This window comes from Loxodonta africana, chromosome X, assembly GCF_030014295.1.
Source record: "Loxodonta africana isolate mLoxAfr1 chromosome X, mLoxAfr1.hap2, whole genome shotgun sequence".
Classification (NCBI taxonomy): domain Eukaryota; kingdom Metazoa; phylum Chordata; class Mammalia; order Proboscidea; family Elephantidae; genus Loxodonta; species Loxodonta africana.
Genome location: NC_087369.1, coordinates 163,653,837 through 163,664,361, shown reverse-complemented (window position 1 = coordinate 163,664,361; position 10,525 = coordinate 163,653,837). Strand labels below are relative to the sequence as shown.

Below are 10,525 nucleotides of genomic sequence, written 5' to 3'. Positions count from 1 at the left end.
GGGGGTCAGCAGTCCAAAATTAAGGTGTTGAAAGGGTTGATTCATTCTGAAGCCTCTGAGGGAAATCTGTTCCATGCATATCCCTTTGGAGGTCACCATCAACCCACTACAGACCAGGTGTCTAAACATCAGTATCCAAAGTGAACTTTGATGTCAAAGGGGCTGTTGCTATCACAGGGCTTCCAGGGTGAGGGATGGGGCATCCGGGGGACTTCTGCAGGGAGTAGGAATGCTCAGTGTCAGGGGAGGGCAGGTGATTCTGGGCTGTCCCACTGAAGGAGAGCACAGCCTTCAGAGTTGGAGGCAGGGAAGAGCTGGTCAGCAGACCAGGCTCCAGAGTGAGAGAGGGGGGCACACTGGGGAAGACCAGGGGGAGTGTGGGGACTGGACAAAATTACTGGCCCCTGGGCAGAGTCAGCTCTCAAGGAACCCCATGGCTCGGGGCAGGAGGACCCCAGATAAATAAAGTCTGCAAACAATCCCCAAGTTGTATATTATTATCATTGTTACCTTCCTTCTTTAGGCCTGATCTTAGTAGCCTGGCCACAGGGTCCTTCTTTTTGTTACCTGAGAGATACTATGGAGCAGTGAGAAATAAATTAAGAGACAGGTCTGCCTCAGGTAGGAGGCATGGGAATAGTGTGGACTCAGATGAATTCAGACCAAGAGTCTAGTCCCAGCCCTATCACTTACTAGCCATATATCTTAGGAAATTCATAAGCACTATGCCCTTAGATTCCTCATCTGTATGCCCTTAGATTCCTCATCTGTAAAATAAAAAAAAAAAATCTGTAAAATAAGTTTGATAAACCCTGCTTTGTAGAACTGTCGGAATGTATGCTATATGTATGTAAAACTCTTGGCACAGTGCCTGGCATATATTGTATCTTTAACGACTGGCAATTATTTCTAGTATTATTTTGATCCCAGACCCTACTTCCCACTCCTATGGGAATTTTTGTTGTTATCCAGGATATCTCAGAAAATATGCAGCTCAGTAGAACACACAATACTAAATCAGCCAAAAGTGATGCTTAGTAAATAAAAGAGTATATTTTCTCTCTTAGAGGATATATCATTTTGGTGTGGGGAGCCTTTCCCAGCTGAATGCAACTCCAGGTTCCTCAAATATGAGTCAAGGACCAACTTCTTCCCTCCCTCCCAGATGCTCTTCCATCCAAACCGCTATTTTCATTCATTTCAATCTCCTTCCCCCACCCACCCAACAATCTATCCCTTGCTTAGTTTGGCCAAAATACTCAAGATAACTAATTAAAATGTTCTTTTAATGAACTGGGTTCTGGCCTTCCTAGACATGGGAAAATTGTACCAGGCTATCAGTTTCTGGGCATCACTTCAAGGGAGTACCACCCTCATTTCTTGGGAAATCCTCGCAGATGATGTGTATAAAAGCACCTAGCTCATATACTGTGTTCAACCGCCCCAGGATAAGAGTTCAGGACACCTTCCATAACTGCCTCATGAGGTGATTTCTCTCTGCTTTACCCACAATCCAAAGTAACGGCTAAGAGCATTTTTCCATTCCAGGCTTTTCTCTCAACTCAAAGACACACCATCTGAAAGACTGGGCCCTGCCACCACAGGCTTAACTTCTAGTTTCCCAAAGCCACAAACTGCCTTGGCTCAGGACATTTACACTTGGCTGCTCTCCCCTGAGGAGTCTCTGAATGGTGCAAATGGTCAACATGCTCAGCTGCTAAATGAAAGGTTGGAGATTGGAGTCCGCCCAGAGGCACCTCGAAAGAAAGGTCTAACAATTTACTTCTGAAAAGTCACAGCCTTGAAAACCCTATGGAGTGCAGTTCTACTCTGCAACACATGGGGCCACCATGAGTCAGAACTGACTTGACAGCAACTGGTTTGACTCTCATCTGGAGCCCCACGTCTTCACTCCTACTTTTCATTTGGTCCTTAGGTCTTAGAGGATATCTCACCATCCCCTTTATATGGTTGCTGCTCCTAGATTCTTCCATTTCTATTGGTAGGGGTGTGTCTTAGTTATCTTAGGATCCCCACTACTAACACAGTGCCTTCCAAAGAGCAGATGCTCAATTAATGTTTGAAGAATAAACGAGCCAGTGAGCAAGGGCTTTCATTTTTTCAGATTTAATTTCTCCTACATTCATGAATAAGCCAAGTAAACCCAAGTATATATCTTTAATTTTACAGAAAAACAGACTAAAAGTAATAAGAAATTCAAAATTAATCTCTTACATTTTTTTCTCTATTTTAGTGCCAAATTCATTCACATTTTGAAGGAAATTCTATTCCAATTTCATGTTATCTTGTTTCCAAATGATAAAATCAGATGGAAGGCTTCCCAAATTGATTTACAAAATAGCTGTTATGGATTGAATTGTGTTCCCCAAAAAGTTATGACGAAGTCCTAATCCCTGTACCTGTAAATATGACCCTGTTTGGAAATAGAGTTTCTTTTGTTACATTGATGATGACAGATTCTGAGTACACCCGTTAGTGTCTTATAAAAAGAGCAGAATAGACAGAGACGCACACACAGCGGGGAAAGACCATGTGAAAATCTGTCCAAATGCCAAGGGAAAACAGAGGATACTTACAAGGATGGATGGACACACCCCTAGAACCAATACCTGGATTTGGACTTCTAGCCTCCAAAACTGTGAAACAATACATTTCTATTCTTTAAAGCTACCCCACCTTGCGGTATTATTGTTACGGCAGTACTAGCAAACTAAGAAAACAGAAAAACTCTTACTCTTCAGCTTGATAAACAACAATAAATGTGACTAACATCATTCATAAACTTACATTCTGAGCTAATTAAATCTCCTATTAAAAGGAACAACATTTGTCTATGGTCAACCGATTTTTGACAAGGGTGCTAAGTCCACTCAATGTGGAAGGAAGAGTCTTTTCAATAAATGGTGCTAGAAAAATTGGACCTCCACAGGCAAAAGAATGAATCAGGATCCACACTTCACACCATACACAAAAACCAACTCAAAATGGATCAAAGACCTAAATGTGAAAACAAAAACCATAAAATTCTTAGAAGAAAATATAGGGCATGGCTGTGGGGCCTAGTTTTTAATGATGGATCATCAGATATGACAACAAAACCACAAGCAGCAAAAGACAAAATAGATAAATGGACTTCACAAACATTACTTTTTTCCATCAAAGAACTTTATCAAAAAAGTGAAAATACAACCCACAGATTGGAAGAAAACTTTTGGGAACCATTCTGATATAGAGTCCTGGTGGCACCGTGGTTAAGAGATCGGCTGCTAACCAAAAGGTCAAATCCACCAGCCGCTCCTTGAAAACCCTACGTGGCAATTCTACTCTGCCCTATAGGGTTGCTATGAGTTGGAACTGACAACGGCAATGGGTTTATATATCTGATAAGGGTCTAATATCCATACGTGTGTGTGTATATATATATATGACTTTGAAAGTTCACCAAAGAGGCTACTCAGATGACCAACAAGCACATGAAAATATGCTCAACATCATTAGCCATTATCCCTATTACAATGGCAATGATCAAGGAAAAAACAGAAAACAAAAGGTGTTAGCAAGGTTGTGGAGAAACTGGTACCCTCATTCATTGTTGATGGTAATGTAAAATGGTACAGCCACTGTGAAAACAGTTTGGTGGTTCCTCAAAAAGTTGAACATAGAACTTCCATATAATCCAGTAATCCCATTCCTAGGTATATACTCACAAGAAGTGAATGCAAGAATACAAACAGAAACCTGTCCACCAATGTTCATTGCAGCACTGGTCACAGTAGTCAAAAGGTGGAAACAACCGAAATGTCCATCAACAGATAAATGGATAAACACAATGCAGTATATATACACAATGAAATACTACTCGGCTGTAAAGAAAAATGAAGTTCTGATGCATGCCACAGCATAAAGAACCTTGAAAAGATTATGCTGAGCAAAATAAGTCAGTTGCAAAGGACAAATACTGTATGATCTCAACTTATGTGAAAAGCAGACACATAGAAACCAAAGATTATTAGTGGTTACCAGGCATGGGAGGGAAACAGGGAAAGATTTTGCTTAGGGGGCATTGAGTTTATGTTAATGGAGATGGGAACGATTTGGAAAAGGACAGTGAGAATGGTTGCACAACCTAAAAGATACAATTAATGTTGATGAATTGTACACGTAAAAAATTGATGATTTGGTGTATGTTTTGTTATGTACATTTTTACCATAATACAAAAAATAAAAAGGAGAACAACATTTGGAAAATACCAAAAAGAAGATAAATCTCTGTATCACCCACCAAGAACAGGAAGATGGGAAGACACGGGTGTTATATACTGTGTTCCTCCAGCCCCACTACTCGGAACACTGACTGCCCCCTTTGAAACAGAGTGATGAATTTGCCTCAGTCTTCACTTGGGGCAGAGAAGGCTGCTGGACAACACTGTGCAACGCACACAGCAGTAGTTCTATCTGTGGGGTCAATTCTGGCTTGAGCTCTCTCTTCCTCATCTTTCAAAGCTTACTCATAGCAGGGTGAGAAGGAACTGAGCTCAGTCCCATTGACCTCAGCCAAAAACTCTAGAACTTTCATCTTGCTGGTTTCTGCATGGGCTCTTGGACCCCACAGGAATTCATAGTGGGCAGGATCACTATTGGGCACCTGTTGGTACTCCAGGTAATTCTCCTGTACCCAATCTCTGGCAGTGAGCTGGCTGGGCTCCTCATAGATATAGTGCTCCCTCCCAGCATACACTTCCATCATATTAAGGAATTTCTACATCTCCTCCTCAGAAGTACAGTTGCCCTCCAGGAAGATCATACCCAGAATAAGTATCAGGAGGCCATTTTTGGGCATGCTCTGGTCATCACTCAGCATCCCAACATAGGTGAGGTCCAGTGAGTTGACATGGGCATAGGAGTGGATGGTAGGATCCACCTCTTTTACATCAATGCCAAAAACCATCGCCATGCACTTACAAGCCCTCTGGAAGATCACAGAGAATTGACTCTTATACGTTTTGATCACAATATTCAGCATTTCTGCCTTTGTGATAGGCTGTCTCATTTGATACTTACGGAGCAGGAGCTGTACTAAATCCATTATCTTCTCTTCCAGCAGATTGCTGGGCAAGGACTCGGTGCCTACTGAGGCCTGAGCAGTGCTTGGACATTCCTCCTCTTGTGGGTTGCTAGAGTCCTCATCTGAGATGCTCAGTGAAGTGGAGACAGAGAAGGATCTCTCAGGACTCTGATGAGTGCTCGGTGCCACAGCAGCAGGAACCTCTACCCCATCCTGGGTGCCCAGGTTCTGAGGAGAAGAGGAGGAGGTTGAGAGGTAGGAGAAGTGGGAGGACGAAGATCAAGGGCAGGAGGAGGAAGAGGAAGGGGAGGAAACAGAGGAGGGGAGTAAGTACAAGGTGAATGAGGAAGAGCCGGGGAAGGAAGATGAAGAGGAGGAGGAAGAGGAGGATAAGGACGACAGCAAGGAGATGTTGAAGGGGGAAGGAGAAGATGAGGACTCCTCCTCCTCCTCAGCTGCTGGAACCTGTGCATCCACCAGGTCCTGTACCTCAGTTTGGGCCTGGATGTCTTCCCCAGGTGCGTAGCGCTGATACTTTGGAGCATGAGGCATGATGACTCTTGTGAGGGCAGAATGCAGGAGTGTGGGCAGAAGGGTGGGCAATGGGGGCCCACAGACCTGGTGAAGAGAGGGAGAGTGTGAGCAGCCTCAGCCGAGAAACTCAACTTTGCCAGCTATTATGGATTATGTCTCTCTGAAATATGTGTCTGAAACCTAACTCCTATACCTGTGTAAAGGAGTCCCTGGGTAGCACAAATAGTTAAGCACTTGACTACCAGCTGAAAGGTCGACAGTTCAAACGCACCCAGAGGCACCCCGGAAGACAGTCCTGAGGATGTGCTTCTGAAAGGTCACAACCTCGAAAACCCTATGGAATGGTTCTACTCTGCATAGGTGCGGGTCACTATTAGTCAGAATCAACTCAAAGGCAACTAACGTCATCTGTGGATGTACCCTTTGGGGATAGAGCTTTCTTTGTTATGTTAATGTTATGTTATTTTAATCAGCATAGACTGTGTCTTAAATCTAATCACTTCTGAGTGATAAAAAGAGTAGCACAGACACAGAGACAAGCAAGCACAAACTGGGGGGAAGACAGGTGTCACATGACAATTACCAAGGAACCAAGTAATGCTGAGTCTGTAGAAGCGAAGACAAAGATATTCACCCAGAGTCCACAAAGAGAGAACTAGCCTTCCCCTAGAGCTGGTTCCCTGAACTTAGGCTTTGAGCCCCCTGAACAGTGAGAAAATAAATTTTTCTACTTAAAAGCCCTCACGTGTCTGTCAGTTTGTCGTACTGCAGGGGCTTGCATGTTGCTGTGATGCTGGAAGCTATGCCACCAGTATTCAGATACCAGCAGGGTCACTCATGGAGGACAGGTTTCAGTTGAGCTTCCAGACTAAGACAGACTAGGAAGAAGGACCCAGCAGTCTACTTCTGAAAAGCATTAGCCAGTGAAAACCTTATGAATAGCAGCGGAACAATGTCTGATATAGTGCTGGAAGATGGGCGCCCCAGGTTGGAAGGCACTCAAAAGATGACTGGGGAAAAACTGCCTCCTCAAAGTGGAGTAGACCTTAATGACGTGGATGGAGTAAAGCTTTCGGGACCTTCATTCACTCATGTGACACGACTCAAAATGAGAAGAAACAGGTGCAAACATCCATTAATAATCAGAACCTGGAATGTATGCAGTACGAATCTAGGAAAATTGGAAATCATCAAAAATGAAATGGAATGCATAAACATCGATATCCTAGGCATGAATGAGCTGAAATGGACTGGTATTGGCCATTTTGAATTGGACAATCATATAGTCTACTATGCTGGGAATGACAAGTCGAAGAGGAATGGTGTTGCATTCATCATCAAAAAGAACGTTTCAAGATCTATCCTGAAGTACAACGCTGTCCGTGATAGGAAAATATCCATACTCCTACAAGGAAGACCAGTAAATACGCCTATTATTCAAATTTGTGCACCAACCACTAGGGCCAAAGATGAAGAAACAGAAGATTTTTATCAGTTGCTGCAGTCTGAAATTGATTGAACATGCAATCAACATGCATTGATAATTACTGGTGATTGGAATGCAAAAGTTGGAAACAAAGAAGAAGGACCAGTAGTTGGAAAATATGGCCTTGGTGATAGAAACAATGCCGGAGATCGAATGATAGAATTTTGCAAGACCAACGACTTCTTCATTGCAAATACCTCCTTTCACCAACATAAATGGCGACTATACACATGGACCTCGCCAGATGGAACACACAGAAATCAAATTGACTACATCTGTGGAAAGAGACGATGGAAAAGCTCAATATCATCAGTCAGAACAAGGCCAAGGGCCAACTGTGGAACAGACCATCAGTTGCTCATATGCAAGTTCAAGCTGAAACTGAAGAAAATCAGAGCAAGTTCACAAGAGCCAAAATATGACCTTGAGTACATCCCACCTGAATTTAGAGACCATCTGAAGAATAGATTTGACGCATTGAACGCTTGTGACCAAAGACCAGACGAGCTGTGGAATGACATCAAGGACATCATACACGAAGAAAGCAAGAGGTCATTGAAAAGACAGGAAATAAAGTAAAGACCAATATGGATGTCAGAGGAGACTCCAAAACTTGCTCTCCAACGTCCAGCAGCTAAAGCAGAAGGAAGAATTGATGAAGCAAAAGAACTGAACAGAAGATTTCAAAGGGCCTCTTGAGAAGACAAAGTATTATAGCGACATGTGCAAAGAGCTGGAGATGGAAAACCAAAAAGGAAGAACAAGCTCGGCATCTCTCAAGCTGAAAGAACTAAAGAAAAAATTCAAGCCTCGAGCTGCAATAGTGAAGGATTCCATGGGGAAAATATTAAACGACGCAGGAAGCATTAAGAGAAGATGGAAGGAATACACAGAGTCATTGTACCAAAAAGAATTAGTCAACGTTCAACCATTTCAAGAAGTGGCATATGATCAGGAACCGATGGTACCGAAGGAAGAAGTCCAAGCTGCTCTGAAGGCATTGGCAAAAAACAAGGCTCCAGGAATTGATGGAATATCAACTGAGATGTTTCAACAAACAGACACAGCGTTGGAGGTGCTCACTCGTCTATGCCAAGAAATATGGAAGACAGCTTCCTGGCCAACTGACTGGAAGAGATCCATATTTATGCCTATTCCCAAGAAACGTGATCCAACCAAATGCAGAAATTATAGAACAATATCATTAATATCACATGCAAGCAAAATTTTGCTGAAGATCATTCAAAAACAGCTGCAGCAGTATATCAAGAGGGAACTGCCAGAAATTCAGGCTGGTTTCAGAAGAGGACGTTGAACCAGGGATATCACTTCTGATGTCAGATGGATCCTGGCTGAAAGCAGAGAATACCAGAAGGATGTTTACTGTTTTATTGACTATGCAAAGGCATTCGACTGTGTGGGTCATAATAAATTATGGATAACACTGTGAAGAATGGGAATTCCAGAACACTTCATTGTGCTCAGGAGGAACCTTTACATAGATCAAGAGGCAGTTGTTCAGACAGAACAAGGGGATACTGGTTGGTTTAAAGTCAGGAAAGGTGTGCGTCAGAGTTGTATTCTTTCACCATACCTATTTAATCTGTATGCTGAACAAATAATGGGAGAAGCTGGACTATATGAAGAAGAACGGGGCATCAGAATTGGAGGAAGACTCATTAACAACCTGCGTTATGCAGACAACACAACCTTGCTTGCTCAAAGTGAAAAGGACTTGAAGCACTTACTAATGAAGATCAAAGACCACAGCCTTCACTATGGATTGCAACTCAACATAAAACAAAAATCCTCACAACTGGACCAATGAACAACATTATGATAAACGGAGAAAAGACTGAAGTTGTCAAGGATTTCATTTTACTTGGATCCACAATCAACAGCCATGGAAGCAGCAGTCAAGAAATCAAAAGATGCATTGCATTGGGCAAAGCTGCTGCAAAGGACCTCTTTAAAGTGTTGAAGAGCAAAGATGTCACCTTGAAGACTAAAGTGTGCCTGACCCAAGCCATGGTATTTTCAACCGCATCATATGCAAGTGAAAGCTGGACAATGAATAAGGAAGGCCAAAGAAGAATTGATGCCTTTGAATTGTGGTGTTGGCAGAGAATATTGAATATGCCATGGACTGCCAAAAGGACAAACAAATCTGTCTTAGAAGAAGTACAACCAGAATGCTGCTTAGAAGGATGGCAAGACTGCGTCTGACATGCTTTGGACATATTGTCAGGAGGGATCAGTCCCTGGAGAAGGACATCATGTTTGGCAGAGTACAGGGTCAGTGGAAAAGAGGAAGACCCTCAACGAGGTGGATTGACACAGTGGCTGCAACAATGAGCTCAAGCATAACAACGATTGTAAGGATGGCTCAGGACCGGGCAGTGTTTTGTTCTGTTGTGCGTAGGGTCACTATGAGTCGGAACTGACTCGATGGCACCTAACAACAACAACTTAAAATCCACCCCCTTGTGGTATTTCTGTAACAGTAACACTAGGAAACTAAGACAGTGGCTCTGACAAAGGTTAACTTACAGACCTTCTCTTTAGATGGTGCTCTAGGGCCTCACAGGTCTCCTGTCCTTGTGGTCAGCCTGTCCTCTAAGAATCTAAAGGAAGAAGTGAGGCAGTTTGTATAGTCTGCTAGAACAATCAGAAGCTTCCAGGGCTGACAGTACAGCAGGTGGAGCTGGGCACTGTGGGGTACCCTCTGTTCTGTGGTGGGTGCAGGGTCTTGGTAGGCATTCAGGATCCTCACCTTGGCTCCTGGCAATGCCTGGGCCTCCTCTGCTCTGCTGACCTGAGGCCACATGCCTCAGATCAAGGCCCTCACCTCCCAGTTCCTTGAACCCCTATGAGAGGAACTGAGGGGCACCTCAGGCTGCAGACCGCAAGCATAGTCCTAGGCCTCCCAGTGCTGGCAGGAGGGACAGGGCCAGACTCTGAGAGGTCCCCACAGTTTGGGGGTGGATGGTTCCCTTTCTCAAATTTTCCCCAGGAGAGCCTGGGTCCCATCCCTCTGCTGACCTGAGGGAAAATTCTCAGAACAAGAACCCACACTCCTGAGGCCAATGAGGAGAAGTGAGGGAGTGCCACATTTGCCCACACCTGCCCAGGGACTCCCAGGGGAGACAAGGGTTAGCTGAACTCTGTGGGGGCACTATCTGTCCTGGAATGGGAGGGTCCTCTAGGTCCTTACATTGATTTCTTGCAGGCCCTAGGACCAGGGCTTCGAACCGATCAGAATCGGTTCAGTCATGACCAACAAAGTGAAACCAGAAGGGACCTGAATTTTTACAATTTGAGTGATCCAGAACCATCATCGAAAAGGGGAAAATTATGGGTTGAAACCCTGGAATGGGAGACTCAGAAGAGGCATAGAGAGCCCTTCCAGGAGCCTGATG

The 10,525-nt window shown here is 43.8% G+C and overlaps 1 pseudogene; it reads right to left on the bottom strand.

Annotated features, from left to right (window-relative positions):
• Window positions 1-4,146: 4,146 nt before the first annotated feature.
• Window positions 4,147-9,933, bottom strand: LOC100661771 (melanoma-associated antigen 10-like; annotated as a pseudogene).
• Window positions 9,934-10,525: the final 592 nt, after the last annotated feature.